The following is a 17,267-nucleotide window of genomic DNA, read 5'->3' as shown; positions in this document are numbered from 1 at the left end:
TTAAAAATTGTTTTTATTTAGGATATTAGGGAACAGTGTGTTTTTCCAGGACCCATCAGCTCCAAGTCAAATCGTTGTCCTTCAAGTCCAGTTGCCGTTTTCAATCTTTAGTTGGTGGGGGTGCCGCCCACCATCCCATGTGGGAATTGAACCAGCAACCTTGTTATTAAGAGCTTGCACTCTAACCAACTGAGCCATCTGGCCGCCCCCTGTATGACTACTTTATAACAATTACTTTGTACTTCTTAATCCCTTGTCCTTTTTCACCCACCTCCAAGCCCCCTCCCATCTGACAACCATCAAAATGTTCTCCGTATCTATGAGTTTGTTTGTCTATTTTGTCCTTTAGATTCCACATATAAGCAAAATCTCATGGCATCTGTCTTTCTCTGTCTGAAATACTCCACTCAGCACAACACCCTCCAGGTCTATTCATACTGCCGCAGATGGCAAGAACCCATTCTCTTCCATGGCCAAGCAAGATTCCATTGTATATGTGTATCACCTCCTCTTTATTCATTCTTCTATTGATGGACACCGAGCTTGCCCCTACATCTTGGCCACTGTAAACAGTGTTGCAATGAACATATGGATGCACATGTCCACTTGAAGTAACATTTTGGGTTTCTTCGGATAAATACCCAGAAATGGGATTACTGGGTCCTACTTTGTCCCTTTTTATAGGCTTTGTTTAAAAGTCTATTTTATTTGGTATAATCTTTCTTCTTTTCTGTACATTATATTTGCCTATCTTTGGGAAAAGTGGCCTGAAAACATATCGGCAAATTGCACAACATTGTAAATGTACTAAATGTCAGTAATGGCAAATTTTATGTGTGTTGTACCACAGTAAAAAAAGAAGAAAGACTACAAAAGAAAAAGACATTGTTCTTCATTAAAAAAAACATATTGGCAAAGCCAGTGGTTTCAGATCAATAGCATCTATTCATCCATTGCTTTGTACTTAAAGCAAACAGCTAACACGAACTTAAAAAAAAATGGCTGAAGAGTTTGGATTGTGAAGAATACCTTTAAAAACTCACTTACTATAAGGACGTTTGTCACAGAATTATTTATAATAGTGAGAAAACTGAAAGCAATCTGACTCATATTAGGGAAGTGAGTAGCAACAGTAATAATTATTTATTGAACACTTACTATGTACCACATTTTTAACTATTTTACAGGTATTAACTTACCTAATCCTACAGTAAAATTATGAGGCAGGTAGTGCTATTATTCACATGTTACAGATGAGGAAACAGGCACAGAGATGTTAGTAAATTGCCCAAATTCACACAGCTGGTAAATGGCAGAGCAGGATGCCTACCTAGGCAATTTACTTTGGAGCCCAAATTTGTAAAGATCACCTGGCTGGATTTGAACTCAGGCCTTTCTGTTTTCAAAGAAGATGCTTCTACTATATTCTGCCATGACTTCAAAACCTTCTAAAGTCATTGCTAGAACTATGCACTTCTTATTTTTATATTATAATCCAATTTATAAATTGAATGACTTATTTATCTGCTTCTGTCCTAGGAGGAAGTATTCTCTGCCTCTCTGAATGCCAGTATCTTAGACCACTCAGAAGACTCTTACCAAATGCTGCTTGGTATTGTAGCTATTATTCTACTCCTTTATTAGCTATACATTCCTCAAAGAGTCTGAGACCATGTTTTCTTCATCTTTGTCTTTCCATACCACCCATCCTTGCACACAGTAGGTACTCAAGAAATACTTGTTGAATGAATGAGTAAATAAGTGTCACATAGTACTTATTACAAAACTCACCTGAGCAGGATTAAGAGTAGCAACTGGCTCCCTAGAAGATTGTTACTCAAACATTAGTGTGTACAGACATCACTGCGGAGCGTGTTAAAATACAGGTTCTGATTCAGTAGGTCTAGAGTGGGGCCTGAGCTTCTATATTTCTAAGGAGCTGACACGTGATTCCCACGCTGCTGGTCTGCTGCCACACTTTGAGTAGTAAGACCCTAGAATGAGGAAAGTTAAGAGGAAAACTCTGTGATACTTAGTTTCTTTAGTAGGGACCAAAGGGAATTCTGGGGAAATAAATGTTTGCGTCAAGGGCAAATGTAGGAGGTATCTGTTCAAAAGGGAAAGGGTTAAAAACTTGGGAGAATTTAGGAGACAGTTCTTTCACTCAACAGCACTTATTAAATACCTACTCTGTGCAAATCTCTGTGTGGGTCACACGAGGTTCCCATCAAACATGTTATTCTTAGGTCTTGCTGTGGATTGGTGACTATTACTAGCTAGCTAATGTCCTCCAGCATTGGTTCTCCAACTTGAACCTCCTGAAGAACTTGTTAAAACTCTTTCCTGGGCCCCTTTTTCAGAGATTCATATGCAGCTAGTGAGAGTGGGGCCCATGATGCTGCATTTCTAACCAGCTCACAGGGGAAGCCAGAGTGGCTGGTCTGAGGTCCACACTTTGAGAACCACTGTTCTAAGGCAATGAACTTAATCCCTGAGGTTCCTTTCAGCTCCAAACCTGAAATCTGTGTCAGCTTGAACATAAACACAAAACTGTAGGTTAGCAGACCAGAAACCTGGTCAGAGGGGCACCTAAAGGTACCTTCTAATAAATAGCAAACTCAGCTTTAATGATACAATTGGTTAAATTGGTTAAAAGATACACAATTAGAAGAAACTACATTAAATGTTAGCTGTGGTTAACTATGGAGGATTTTCCCCCCTCATTTTCATGTACATTATAAATTTAATATAATGAATAGATAATGGATTTTGTTTTGTTTTTGTTTTTTTAGTAGAAAACTTTTTGTTTTAAGTCAAGGTCCAGGATGCTTCCTAAGACTTTCACATCTATTTCTATCATCAAAACATCTTTCAGCTAAATGAAACATGATCCAAAGATATTTTTTTTAAGCTTCTGTTTATACCAAAAGAGGCTCTCATTTTTGTTGTTTTTTTGCAATAAAGTCTTTGAAAGGCAGGTCTAGCTAAAATACAGACATATTGTAATTAAGTATTCTATGGCAAATCTTTCATCTAAGGGCAATCTATATATACCTCTAAGGTACACTGCAGTCAGTAGGCATTAAGTTTGCATGTGCATGGATATATGCACATGTGTGTGTGTGTACATGCATGTCTAATTGGCTCAGCAACACACTGTGAAATGATCAAGGTTGCCTTCAGGGTTTTTACTGGTCTTTACCCATCTATCTCCCAAAGAATTCATAAGTTGTACACTGAGTCCATTGCTCTGAATCATCTTTTTCTGCCAGTCCCTTCTCTCTCTCTCTCTCTCTCCTTTGCCCTGAATTACCCTTTCAGCAAAGCTGCTATTCCAATCAGACCAGTAGCTCTCTTTTGCCATCAGAGAACTAAACTGAAGACCCTTGAGGACATATCATTTTTATCTATTCATCCTGTACCAATAAAATCACCTAGCACAGGGCTTGGTTAACGTTTCTTGAATGAATATCACTAGCCTTTGTTATTTTGAGTACAACCCTCTCCCCCACCACCCCAAGCAGGCATTTGCTCTCACTCTCCCCAGCAAGCCTTTCCCCTCTGCTTCATAAGGGTCTTGGAGGCTGCTTCAGTCTTCTCCAGGGCATGCCTTTTCCTGAACTACTACACTGAAACTTCCACCCTATAGATTAACGCATGTATTTGAACATTTTTGTGTGATAGGATTTTAACTTCTCAACTAGATTACAAATTCTGCCAAAATTTAAAAGCTCTGGTTTCCCACAGTTTTAGAGTAAGAATCTAATTCTGAGATTAATTCCCAAAGGGTCTCTCCGGCCCCCACTTATTTTCTGGAACAAATTCTTCATATATGTTAATGACTATTACTGTATTCTCACTATTATGATATATAAACATCAATATAATACATTACACATCACCTTCTCCCCCCCCCCCTCCCCTGCCAGCCTAAACCCCTTTGATGGCTCTCAGGATAAAGAGGGCGCTTCACGTCCAGCCTGTGTTTATTCTCTGTCATCATCTCTTACCATTCCTTTCCAGCTCTGGGACCCACCACACCTATGCCTGCTGCTCAGTATGTGTCACCTGCCCTTTCCCCTTTTCCTGCTTTCTCTGCCACTGCCCTTCAGGTCTCCTGAGTGCTTGACAAACATCCTAACCCTGTGCTAACATCGTTTTTTATTTAAATTATCTTGTGTCTTGTCTGATTCTCATCTAGATTTTGAGCACCTTTAAGATAGAGACTGCTTATTATTCATTCATTACTTTTTGTTGGCAGGGGAGCACCAAGAACAGTGTTTGGCACACATGTTCTTAATAAATACTTCTTTAATATTGAATACGTAAATAATTCTTTGTCCCAAAGGAATGACTCTTTAATGTGGGTTATAACAGCACTGCAGCAAGTCACTAGAGGACATACTCTTTCAGAGGTGAGAGGACTGTTTCTCTCAGATTATACTGGGAGGCGGTTCTCTATGCCTCCATCCAATCTTCCATATCTTTCAATCAAATCTCAGACTAGAGGAAGAGTGAAAACATCTATTGCTCTTTCTCTCCCAGTCCTTGGTTTTCACTAATGGACATGAACCTTCCTTAGGGTATGGCATTTTGGAATCTACACCAGTGGAACTGTTGGCTCATCATTCTCAGGAAAATGTGACTAAGGGAAACGCAAGTGGCTCTGACTGCTGGTGTTAAAGCTTACCTGGCTACAATCACCCCACATCCCTGTTTCTTCACCCCACCCTCACCAATATCTGACACCATCTCTAATCCAAAACCTGTGTATCATTATACACTAGCCCCCTCAGATTGAATGTTACATAGTGTTGTCCAGTCCAAGAATTCTGTGCCAGGAATCAGGAGACCTGGGTTGCAGTTCTAGCTTTGAGTCTAGCTATTGGATTAAGGGGATTGAAATTTGATCCTTTGTGCCCTATTTAACACACCTGCCAATTGAGAATGTAGGGACTGTATTATCTTGTTATAGTGCTTCAAGTTTTCCTCCTGATACCCATTCTAACCTGATTTCAGTAAAAAAATAAGGAAAGAAAGAAAAGAATAAAAGAAAAGAGTGGTAGGGCTGTTTGACAGAATCATGGTTGGGTGTTATTGCTTGATGGTAATTTTGTCTAAAGAACTATACCGCTGGAAGTGACAGGTACAGATTGATCTGGCAGGTTCAGCTCACTGGATTAGGGATCCCTAGATCAGGACATTGCCTGGAAAAAAGATCTTAGAGGATGGTTTTTGAAAAATGGAGACAATAAAGTAACTTGCTTTGTTCATCCTTTTTGTCAAGAAACCCACAATTCACATTAGCCTGCTCAAAAATTTTTATTCCAATGTACTTTAAAACAGTACTTGAATTTCTAGGTAGTTGGACAATAGAAAGAGATTATTTTTGTCTCTCCACTGATATATCAATTTTTGATCATTGTAAAAGACCAGTTGCCTTTTCGTATTCTAAGTTATATAGCATCTACCAATGGAAATATGTTCTCTAGAAAAAACCATAGGAAGTCTCAAAAGGCCACATTTTATTATACTATTATTAAAATAAATTTATAATTATTTATCATTATTTTTAAAAAAGATTTTTTATAGGAGTATATTCAAGCCAAACTAATGACATTGTCAAGGAGCAAGATCTCAAATGCTTCTCAAAACACTGCCTTTTCAATATTTAACTTTACTAGAATAATAATCTTCAGTGCTGATGGTTACCAGAAGGGAAGGGGGCTGGGGAGCTGGGTGAAAAAGGCAGAGGGATTGGGAAGGACAAATTGGTGGTTACAAAGTAGTTGTGGGGATGTAAAGTAAAGCATAAGGAATATAGTCAATAACATGGTAATGTATAGTGCCAGGTGGGTACTAGACTAGTCAGGGCGATCACTTCTTAAATTATATATATGTCTAACAACTACAATGTATACCTCAAACTAATAAAGATAATATTGAATGTCAACTGTAATTGGAAAAAAAATCTCCAGTACTTTAAAACACTATTGGTTGTATCCTAGAAGTATTTACTTTAATTATTTTTAAAAGTACAATATGCGTTCCTTGTTGAACAAAATCTGAAAATATAGTTAAGTAAAGAGAAGGCAGAAAACACCTGTAATGCCATCCATTTAGAGACTACCACTTCAACATTTCTCTCTCCCCAACAGACTTTTACATTTATTTACATAAATGCGATTGCATTATACATACTATTGTTCAACTTCTTTTCTTCATATCAGTGTTTCACTAATATCTTTCTATGTCACTACATATGGGTCTTCCAGAAGTTCCAGATTTGGAGTGAGACAGTTGATTTGGGTTGCTTAACCTCTGTAAGCTTCAACCCCATCATCATTAAAATGAGAATTCTAACCATATCTATCTCAAAGCATTGTTAAAAAGGCAAGGACTGGGAGAGAAAGAGCAATAGAATGAGATAACACAGAATTTTGCCAGTGGAAATCCACAGAGGTTAATACTAATATTCTCCACCTTAACGGCTGTATAGTATTCCATTCTATGGAAGTGCTATAATCTATTGAACCAGTTATTGATGGACATTCAGTGCCCTCCCCCCTTTTGTGTGCAGTTATAAACATAACTTACTGCACTAAACATCCTTTTACACACGTAGTTGACAATAAGTACAATTATTTCCGTGACATCAACTCTTGTAAATGGAATTGCTGGGGTACAGGGTACATGCATTTTAAATGTACATATCAATGGATTTCTCCCTAAGAGATGCTGCAGCCATTTAAATTCCTTCCAACAAGTTTTCTTTCAATTTTTAAAGAGTTATTTACTATATAGAAGTTTGTTGCTGTTACTTTGTCATAAAATTAAAGCTGTCAGAAATTTACAGTTTCTGGCCTTTATTTTACCTTAGTAAGGTTAAATATTCTCTTATAATTCCTTTCAGTAATTTTATAGTTTAAAAAGTCACAGCTAAGTTGTTAATACATAAGAAACATATTTTTGTGTATGGTTTGAGGCAGATAAATATTAATGAAAATTTATGTAATTTAAAAAATGGTGATTGGTATGGTATACATATATGTATGAGGTGTATATACCTCAGCATACAATACCTTGTGTAGTATTATTCTGAACCTTGCTGTATTTTTTATTTTTCATTCAGTGATATGTTGCAGAGATCTTTTTGTACGAGTACAGAGATCTTTCTCAGCCTTTTCTACCTATGCATCAAATTCATAATATGATTCTTGAAGTTATTTAGCTAGTCCCTTCTTGATGGGCATTTATGGTTTCCAGTATTTCACTGTTTAGCTAGTGCTACAACCTTGTACCTCTCTTGTTATGCACGCGCATCAATGTTTTTCAGAGACATATGGAGAAGTGGAATTGCTGGGTCATGGGCTATGCATGTCTTTCGTTTTAACAGATTCTGCAAAACTGCCTTCTAAATTGGCTTACCAATTTTACATTCATACCAGAAATATATGAGAGCAACTTTATTTATTTAAAATCTTGCTTTACCAATACCAAATTCCCAGAGTCTGTTTCTAGTGTCTATTCTATTCTACTGCTTTGTTTGTTTTACTAACATTTCACTGCTCTGATAGAATTTGGAAATCCAGGAACCAGGGCTAGGCCTAAAAGCCATGTAACAGTTTCTACTTTTTCAAATCATGTAAGACAATATTTTTTTCTATAATCAGCTCCAAAAATTGTTGTGTGAGGTTTGGAATTGTCATCCCTTCTTTTCCAAAAAGGTGTTGGAGTTTTAAAATAACTATTTGGGGGACCATTTTAAGGCATCGCTACAAAAAGGCATGATACTATAACTTTGACTGATGCAATGGAGACAGGAATAGGGAGAGTGTAAAATAGTTTTCTGCATGCCCTTTTGAAATGAATTCTACCCATCTGTAAAACAGAAAAACAGCTAGGGCACCCAGGTTTCCCAGTTTTTTATGTTCTCTTATGATAGCTGTCACTCCCTCCTTTAGTCCTCTGCCAGGGGTCAAATCTAAGGAATTGGGGTAGGAAGTAAAGGTGTCTCATCATTGCTGCTACTGCTTTGCTTATTTTCTCCCCTTTGAGATTTGGAGAGTGCTTTAGGCTATAGAATGCTACAATTTAAGAATGAACATCATCATTCTTATTTGTATTCCAGGGGATACAAATTCCTAGAACACACACTGTTTAATTACTGAAACTTCATTATGCTTTGCCATTTGGTAGAACAAGTCCTTTCTTAATTTTCTTTCTTAACATTTATAGGCTATGATCACACATTTATTCTTCCAAATGAACTTTAGAATTAGTCTATAAGGTGAAAATGGTATTCGGGTTTTCATTTTGTTTGTATTACATCTATACATTTACTTGGAAGGAATTAATCTCTATATCATATTGAGTCTTCTCACTCAGAAAAATGGTATGTCTTTCCATTTTTTTCAAATCTTCTTTTGTGTTCTTTAGTAGCTTTAGAGTTGTCTTTACACATCTTTTTTTCTTAATTTTATCCTTTCCTCATTTTCAAAAAGATTTGATTGAAAATATTTATTTACTATAGTAAATGTCCCTAAAGTCAAATGGTTTTTACACACACACACACACACACACACACACACACACACACACACACACACGGTTGCTGTGCTAAGTATAAATAGTGCTATCAGAAGTCCTTTGAACTTTATCTCATAGTCATTGGAAAAAAGCTGTTTTTAGACTCTTTCACCACTGGAGGAGTGGAGTTCAAAATTCTCTGTCCCATGGGAAAATAGATATCATTTAATATCTTTGACGCCTTTAACATGTATTTATGAAAAAAATTGGTTCCAAGTCACTTATAAATAATAGACCTCTTAATGATTTTTCTTTAATCAGAGGAGGTTTAGAACAGGGTTACTAATGTGAAATTAGCCACATTAAAAATATTCCCATGAGAGAGATCCAAGATGGCAGAGTAGATAAACACTGTGCTTGCATCCTTCTGAGAACACTTAAAATTACAGCTAAATTATAGAAAAATCAACCTGGAGAACCATCTGAAGTGTAGCTGAACAGAAGTCCTATAACTGAAAATATAAAGAAACCACCTTGAGACTGGTAGGAGGGGCAGAGATGCCAAACGGGCCCCATACCTCTGTGTGGCAGTTGAGATCAGAAGGGATATCTTGGCTGCGGAGGTTCCCCCAGAGGAGTGAGGGACCCCAGCACTGCACAGCAGGCTCCCGAGCCCAGAATACTGGTGGTGGCAAGAGGAGCCCCCACAACATCTGGCTGTGAAAAATAGCGGGAATTCCAACTGTTTGGGTGGGATGGAAGGCTTTGGGAAACCCAGACGTTCTCTTAAACGAGCCGTGCATAGACTCTCATTTGCAGGCACTCACCTTGGGTTCCAGCAGAGGGATGGTGAGTCAGAAGGCCTCGGAGACTTATGGGGGGCAGACTGAAGAGTGTGACTTCAGGGGGAAGACTATAGGGCAGTTGGCATTTTCCCGGTGAGGAGATCCTTCTCCTGCACAGCCAGCAGGCAGGCGTCATCTTTCCTATGTTGAGCCCATCCCCCCAGGCCAAATTGAATCTGATTGGCTTGGTGAACTCTGCTGATCCGCTCTGCTGACTCAGCTGGGACTCCACTCCACCCAACTCGCACACGGAGGGAAGTACTTTCTCTGCGAGCAGCCAGCCCTTCCCACATAGCACTCTTTCTTGGAAAACTGATTATCAGAGTCTATGGGCCCCAGGTGGACAGTGACTGATCTTGGTGGGCTCTGAAACTTTTGCTGAGTAGCTCCAGGCTCGGCAGTGGCACCAAACCAGAGTCCACATTAACCTGCTGACCATAACTCTTGCCACTCTAGTGACTCCCTGAGACCCTACCTCACCGAACTTGTGTACTGTACGAGGCTTTACCAATGGCTGAAAGTTAAGGGAGCCAGCAGGTGGTATCAGGCCTCCAGGTGTCCTGGCTTTTTGCAGTTACCCCAGGCCTGGTACTGGTGGCAGCTGTCCTTGATTCGCAATATGGCCTCTCCCATGTGCCTCAGGGTTAGCACAGGCAGCAAAAAACTGCAGATCACTTTGTAGCTCCTACCATGTTGTTCTCAGTGAGGCACAGGCAGTGGATGACCTGGGCCTGCACTGGAGCCAGTCCCAAGAGGCCCCAGAACCAACATACCTGGAGGTTGGCTTCAGACCACAGCAGAGCACTGCCCAATTAGACCCACAAGTGGAACACACAAAGGGTGGTCTCAACAGGCACCAGAACCTGCTGGGGCAAATCCCACTCATGGGGTAAGCTTCCCGCACAGCAGCCTATAAGCTGTGGATATGGCCAAACCCCACAGCTGGTCAGCCTGAGGGTCAATCCCACCTATTGACATGACAATAGCAATCAAGGCTCACCTATGACAGGAGGGCACATACAATCCACACAAGGGACCCTCCTAGCTCAGATGACCAGGGAGACTATGCCACTGGGCCCCACAGAACATGTATTACATAAGGCCACTCAGCCAAGACTGGGAGATATAGTAGATCTACCTCATACATAGAAACAAATGCAGAAAGGCAGCAAAAAATGGAAGAAACAAAGAAAGGTATCCTGAATGAAAGAACAGGAGAAAACTCCAGAAAAAGAACTAAATGAAATGGAGGCAAGCAACCTACTATAGCTAGAGTTGAAAACAATGGTTATAAGGATACTCAAGGAACTTAGTGAGAACTTCAACAAAGACACAACAAGCATAAAAAAGGACATAGAAACCATAAAAAAGAACCAGTCAGAACTGAAGAATACAATAACTGAAATGAAGAATGCACTAGAAGGAGTCACCAGCAGACTAGATGAAGCAAAAGATCGAATCATCAATTTACAAGACAAATTACCAAAAACACCCAATCGGAACAGCAAAAAGAAAAAAGAATTTAAAAAACGAGGATAGTTGTGCTCACTTTGGCAGCACATATACTAAAATTGGAACGATACAGAGAAGATTAGCATGGCCCCTGTGCAAGGATGACACGAAAATTCATGAAGCGTTCCATATTTTTCATTATCCTGAGTAATATTTTTACTGCTATATCCCTTTGGGCAGGGGAAATAAAAGAAAAAATAAACATATGGGATTACATCAAACTTAAAAGTTTTTTCACACCAAAAGAAGCCATCAATAAAACAAAAAGGCATCCTACTGAATGGGAGAAGATATTTGTCAATGATACATCTGATAAGGGGTTAATATCCAAAATTTATAAAACACTCATTCAGCTCAACACCAATAAAACAAGTAACCTAATTAAAAATGGGCAGAGGACATGAAGAGACATTTTTTCTAAAGAGGACATACAGACGGCAAACAGACATATGAAAAAATGCTCAACCTCACTAATCACTAGAGAAAAGCAAATAAAAAACACAGTGAGATACTACCTCACTCCAGTCAGAATGGCTATCATCAATAAATCAACAAACAACAAGTGCTGGCAAGGTTGTGGAGAAAAGGGAACTTGGTGCACTCTTGGTAGGATTGCAGATTGGTGCAGCCACTACGGAAATCAGTATAGAGGTATCTCAAAAAACTGGAAATGGAATTACCTTATGACCCAGCAATTCTACTCTTAGGTATGTATCCAGAGAAATCCAAGATGCTAATTCAAAAAAAAATATGCATTCTTATATTTATTGCAGTGCTATTTACAATAGCCAAGACTTGGAAACAACTGAAATACCCATTGGTAGATGACTGGATTAAGAAACTATGGTACATTTATACAATGGAGTATTACTTGGCCATAAAGAAGAATGAAATCTTACCATTTGCAACGATATGGATGGACCTAGAGAACATTATGCTAAGTGAAATAAGTCAGACAGAGAAAGACAAATATTATATGATCACACTTATATGTGGAATCTAAAGAACTGAATAAATTAGCAAAGTAAACAGAAATAGTCTCAGAGTAATAGAGGAAAACCTGATGGTTGCTAGAAGGGAGGGGGTGGGGATGAGGGAGAAGGGAAGGGATTAGACAGCATACATTGGTAACTACAATATTGCCACAGGGATATGAAACACAGTTTGGGGAATATAGTCAGTAATGTTGTAAAGATTTTGTAGGGTGTCAGATGGGCACATGTTTTATTAGGGAGACCGCTTCATGGATGGTGTAGATGCTTGACCACTGCACTGTACACCTGAAGCTGAAGCTAAGTAATATTGTACATCAGCTATAATTTTACATATATATATATATATATATATATATATATATATATATATATATATATATAAATAAACTTTTCAGGCCAGAAGGGATTGCATTGTTTTGTACACCTGAAATGAATAAAAAAAATGAGAATAGTTTAAGGGACCTCTGGGGCAACATCAAGCATAACAACATTTGCATCATATGGGTACCAGAAGGAGAAGAGAGAAAGCAAGGGATTGAGAACCTATTTGAAGAAATAATGACTGAAAACTTTCCTAAACTGATGAAGGAAATAGAAATACAAGTCCAGGAAGCACAGAGAGTCCCAAACAAGATGAACCCAAAAAGGCCCACACCAAGACATATTATAATTACAATGGCAAAGGTTAAAGACAAAGAGAGAATTTAAAAGCAGCAAGAGAAAGGCAACTAGCAATTTATAAGGGAGCTCCCATAAGACTGTCAGTTGATTTCTCAAAAGAAACTTTTCAGGCCAGAAGGGATTGGCAGGAAATATTCAACGTGATGAAAAGCAAGGAGCTATAAACAAGACTACTCTACCCAGCAAGGCTATCATTTAAAATAGAAGGACAGATAAAGACAAGAAAAAGCTAAAGGAGTTCATCACCACCAAACCAGTATTACAAGGAATGTTAGAGGAACATCTTTAAGAAAGAAAAAAAAAAATCAAAATTATGAATAATGAAATGGCAATAGCAACATATCTATCAATTACTTTCAATGTAAACATATTAAATGTTCCACTCAAAAGACATAGAATGGGGGGCAGCCGGTCAGCTCAGTTGGTTAGAGTGGGGTATTCTTAACAAGGTTGCCGGTTTGATCCCCACGTGGCCCACTGTGAGCTGCGCCCCCCACAACTAGATTGAAACAACTACTTGACTTGGAGCTGATGGGTCCTGGAAAAAACACACTTAAAATAAATAAAAGTTAAAAAAAAAGACATAGAATGGATGAGAAAATGCTTACATATGCTGCCTACAAGAGACTCATTTCAGATTGAAAGACTCACATAGACAGAAAGTAAATGGATGGAAAAAGATGTATCATAAAAATGGAAATGAAAAAAATAAAACATTTTGGGGTAGCAATACTAATACCAGACAAAATAGACTTTAAAACAAAGGCTATAAGAAGAGACAATGAAGGACGCAGTCATCCTACTTCTGGGTATTTATCCCAAGAAACCCCGAACATTACTTCATGTGAGCATGTGCATCCATATATTAATTGCAGCACTGTTTACAATGGCCAAGATCTGGAGGTAGCCTGGGTGTCTGCTGGTGGATGAATGGATAAGGACTAGGTACATACATACAAGGGAATGTTGTTTGGCTATGGAAGAGAATGGGTTCTTGTCATGGGCAATGGCATGGATGGACCTGGAGGGTGTTGTGCTGAGCAGAGTATATGAGACAGAGAAAGCCAGATGCAATGTGATTTCGCCTATATGTGGAATCTAAGAACAAAATTAACAAACAAAATAGAACCAAACAATACAGAAAACATTTTGATGGTTGCCAGATGGGAGGGGAGATTAAGTACAAATTGTTTGTTACACAATAGTCATGGGGACATAGGTTATAGCATAAGGGATATAGTCAATAATATAGTCAGTAATAACTATGTATAGTGTCAGATGGGTACTAGATGTGTTGGGGTGATAAGTAGGAGGGGGTGGGAGAGGGTGAAACATGAAATGATTAAGAAGTACAAATTGGTAGTTATAAAATAGTCATGGGGATGCAGACTAAAGCATAGTCAATAATAGGGTAAGAACTGTATACTGTCAGGTGGGTACTAGACTAGTCAGGGGGATCACTTCTTAAATTATGTAAATGTCTAACCACTATGCTGTACACCTGAAATTAATATAAAATAATATTGAATGTCAACTGCAACTGATACATTTGAAAAGGGGTAGGGGAAGGGATTAAGAGGTCCAAGTTTCCAGGTATAAAACAAGTAAGTCAGTCATGAGATGCAATGTACAGCATAGAGAATATAGCCAATAATATTGTGATAGCGTGGTATGGTGTCAGATGGTTGCTGGACTTATCATGGTCATCACTTCTTTAGGTATATATATGTTGATAACTATGGTGTAGCTCTGAAACTAATACTGTATGTTAGCTATATTTTTAATAAGAATCTTAAAAAAAATTACCATGAGATCAACTGATTAATCTTTCTCTCAATATTTCATTGTATAACATACCACACATTGCAGAGAAAACAACAAATGCTACTTGTGGGTGATGCCATTATGAATGATTTGTTTTACCTCTTTATAATATTCTATATTTTCTATAATATTTCAAAAATGTTTTGAAATGTCATCAGACCATGACATTTCATTCTCTCCCCCAAGGCATTTCTGGATGAGCTGAGTCCCTAATACTGCCAAATCTCAAGATGGAATCTTGTTGTGTCTCATTATCCTGAGTAAAATTACGAAGTGCATATTCTTCCTGGAGCCTCACTGTGCAACTAAGGCCACGAAAGATTCAAGAAATCCTTATTCTAAGGGAGTGTAGAGGCTGGGTTATAGTTTTACCCAGAGTCCAAGGTCTGGATATCCAGACTTGATTGGAAAAATCTCATAGTATTTTTCTGCATAGGAGCTGAATTGCTTCTCTCTCAACTAGGATGGTTTGGAACTTTATGGGAAGTGTCTGGCTGGGAAAGGCTGCCCTTGGAATGACCATGGACTCCCTGAATCGTTGCTCAAACCCTTATGGTGGCTTCAGATACTTTATTAAAATGGGACCAGAATTAACAGTGGCCTAAAAATCACTGCAGAGTGAGGCCAAACTAAAGCAAGTTAGGAACCCAAAAGAACAGTCAACAGAAAGGTCACTGGAATTTTTAGCAACCCCTAAATGTTCAATTGGCTCCCGTTTGCTCGTTCATGGGAAGTATTGGCCCTCATGGGAAGTATTTAAGGATTAACATGTTTTAAAGATATGGGGAAGTTAAGATAAAATGTAAATAAGAGAAGCAAAAACAGAAGATGAGGAGAACGAGGAATCAAACTTTATTTTATTTATTTATTTTGTCTCCCACCATGAACTCAGAATTGGGAGCTACCATTTAATTTTAAAAATAATTTAGGTATTAGGGATTTGAAGGAGATACGGCTTCTTTTCTTGCTTTATTATGGAGTTCAATTCAAGTTCTGTTAAATCTATAAAAATCAATATGAAGTATATGTATTATGTGACAGTTCCATCTAAAGTATCTTGTATAGAATATAGGGCAGATACAATGGAGCAGCCACGCACATGTAATTTACCCCACAAATCTAAAGCACTCCCACATTGATTTTTTTGCAGTTTTCTAGCCCCTAGTCACTGAACAGTGAAAAAATGGCTTACTTTCATAGCGTGGTGATACTTAGAGCTACAAAATGTTCATCTTAGTGCCCTGTAATTCAGAACTGTCTTTTTGTTACCTTTCTTGATGGGCTTTTTTTAGGTCATTTAAAAAATACTTGTTTTCGGGGTGGGCGGTAAGCTCAGTTGGTTAGAGCGTGGTGCTAATAACACCAAGGTTGCTGGTTTGATCCCTGCCATGGGCCAATGTGAGCTGTGCCCTCCTTAAAAACAAAACAAAAACCCTTGTCTTCTCTAAAATATTATGACAAGAAAATAAAATGATTTTTAAAATGTTCTGATTTGTTGATTAAATTTGCCCCTAAAATTATATTAGTGTTGTTTTTAATGTTTTAACTATTTCCAAGTGCAATTATCCTGAAATGACTATGAATAGAAAATTGTATATAACTGAAAAAGACAGGCTTTCATAATGTATTAAAGCACCTAATTTAGTAACTAGAATAAAATGGACACAGAGAAACCATTTTTGAGACTGTAATTATAAGTTAAGTCACCATTAAAATGACATGCATATATATTTCCAGTTTAAAATAATTAAAGCTTTTTTCCCCCCTAAATGCTTTCACTCACAAGAGGAGACAGTTGTGAACTTACGAGTTCATACATACACTAAAACATTCCAGGGTTCATCTTCCTAAAATAACACAAGGGGATCTGTCTGTATTGTTCGGAGCAGTGTAAATGAGTGATATTTGATTCCATGTACCCCACCATATTTACCAATTGCACATTTGCTTGCATTTTAAAATCAGAGTAGCCAACTGTGAAATATGGTCAGATTAATATTTGAAAATTTGAATAATAGTAGAGCAATGATACTTAAACATAACCAAGCCTAAGGGATGCTGTATGTCTCTAGTTGTAGCTGCCCCCTCCCATTTTATTTACTTATAAGTATCATTAATACCAAAGGTATATAACCTTTGGTGCCAATATGTCACTTTCTCTCTTCAAGTCTTTAGTAGTTGCATGCTTATCTATTTCAGTCAAATGTATTTCTTATCAAAAAAAGAGTGAGAGACCTGACAATACAGTGTTATCGAATTTTTTCAGCTGAGACCCACATGTCATTCAGCATTCAGAAATGCTTGCACTTGATTGATGGATGGGTTTGTGACAAATAAAACTAGGATCAACAGCTTTGCACCTTTTCCCCCATCAGAGACCAGAGTAAAGCATAACTCTATAACAATAGTGGGATTAGGGATGCATTAGCTCTCCATCGACCAAAACCATCCATTCCCATCAATACTTTGCACGTAATAACCTGAAGCTATGATAAGGAAACAAAAGAAGGAGAAAAGGGACAGGAGAAAACAAATCAATAAAAGAAGGGAATGTCTCAAAGATGCACTGTCCAAATGAAGATTTTTTTCTCCCTGCATTGCTGGGCTAATGTCTCTGAATGTGAAAACAATACCTCACCCAGAGTTCTGATGGAGGAAGCAGATTGGCACATTATTTAAACACAGGCTTGCATCCACAGATGGATGTTTAGAGTAGGTTTGTTTTTTGCGGGGCAAAAGAAGTGTTACAGTATTTGCTGTTAACATGCTTCCCTAAAATTGCTCTAAAAGAAAAAGGGTTTTTTTTTACCTGAATGATTCAGACTCCATGGGGCTGATTCTGGGATAATTAGAACACTCTCCTGTGTAGACACGGCTTTAA

The 17,267-nt window shown here is 38.1% G+C and overlaps 1 long non-coding RNA gene and 1 other non-coding gene across 8 annotated transcripts in view; one reads left to right on the top strand and one right to left on the bottom strand.

Moving 5' to 3' along the window:
* LOC109450257 (uncharacterized) overlaps window positions 1-17,267 on the bottom strand; it is a 641,742-nt gene that overhangs the window by 87,771 nt on the left and 536,704 nt on the right. Inside the window, exon 1 of one of the 7 annotated variants that reach the window (XR_012494929.1) lies at window positions 1,792-1,812. The exons of the other annotated variants lie outside the window; for them this stretch is intronic. This is a non-coding gene — a long non-coding RNA (uncharacterized LOC109450257). Of the gene's footprint in view, window positions 1-1,791; window positions 1,813-17,267 lie in introns of those variants that run through there. 7 annotated transcript variants of the gene reach the window in all.
* LOC141568161 (U6 spliceosomal RNA) lies at window positions 10,916-11,022 on the top strand. The gene has a single exon (XR_012491202.1). It is a non-coding gene; the product is annotated as a U6 spliceosomal RNA (small nuclear RNA).

The sequence above is a fragment of the Rhinolophus sinicus genome, linkage group LG01 (assembly GCF_036562045.2).
Source record: "Rhinolophus sinicus isolate RSC01 linkage group LG01, ASM3656204v1, whole genome shotgun sequence".
Lineage (NCBI taxonomy): Eukaryota > Metazoa > Chordata > Mammalia > Chiroptera > Rhinolophidae > Rhinolophus > Rhinolophus sinicus.
This window is presented reverse-complemented; position numbering and strand designations above follow the sequence as displayed.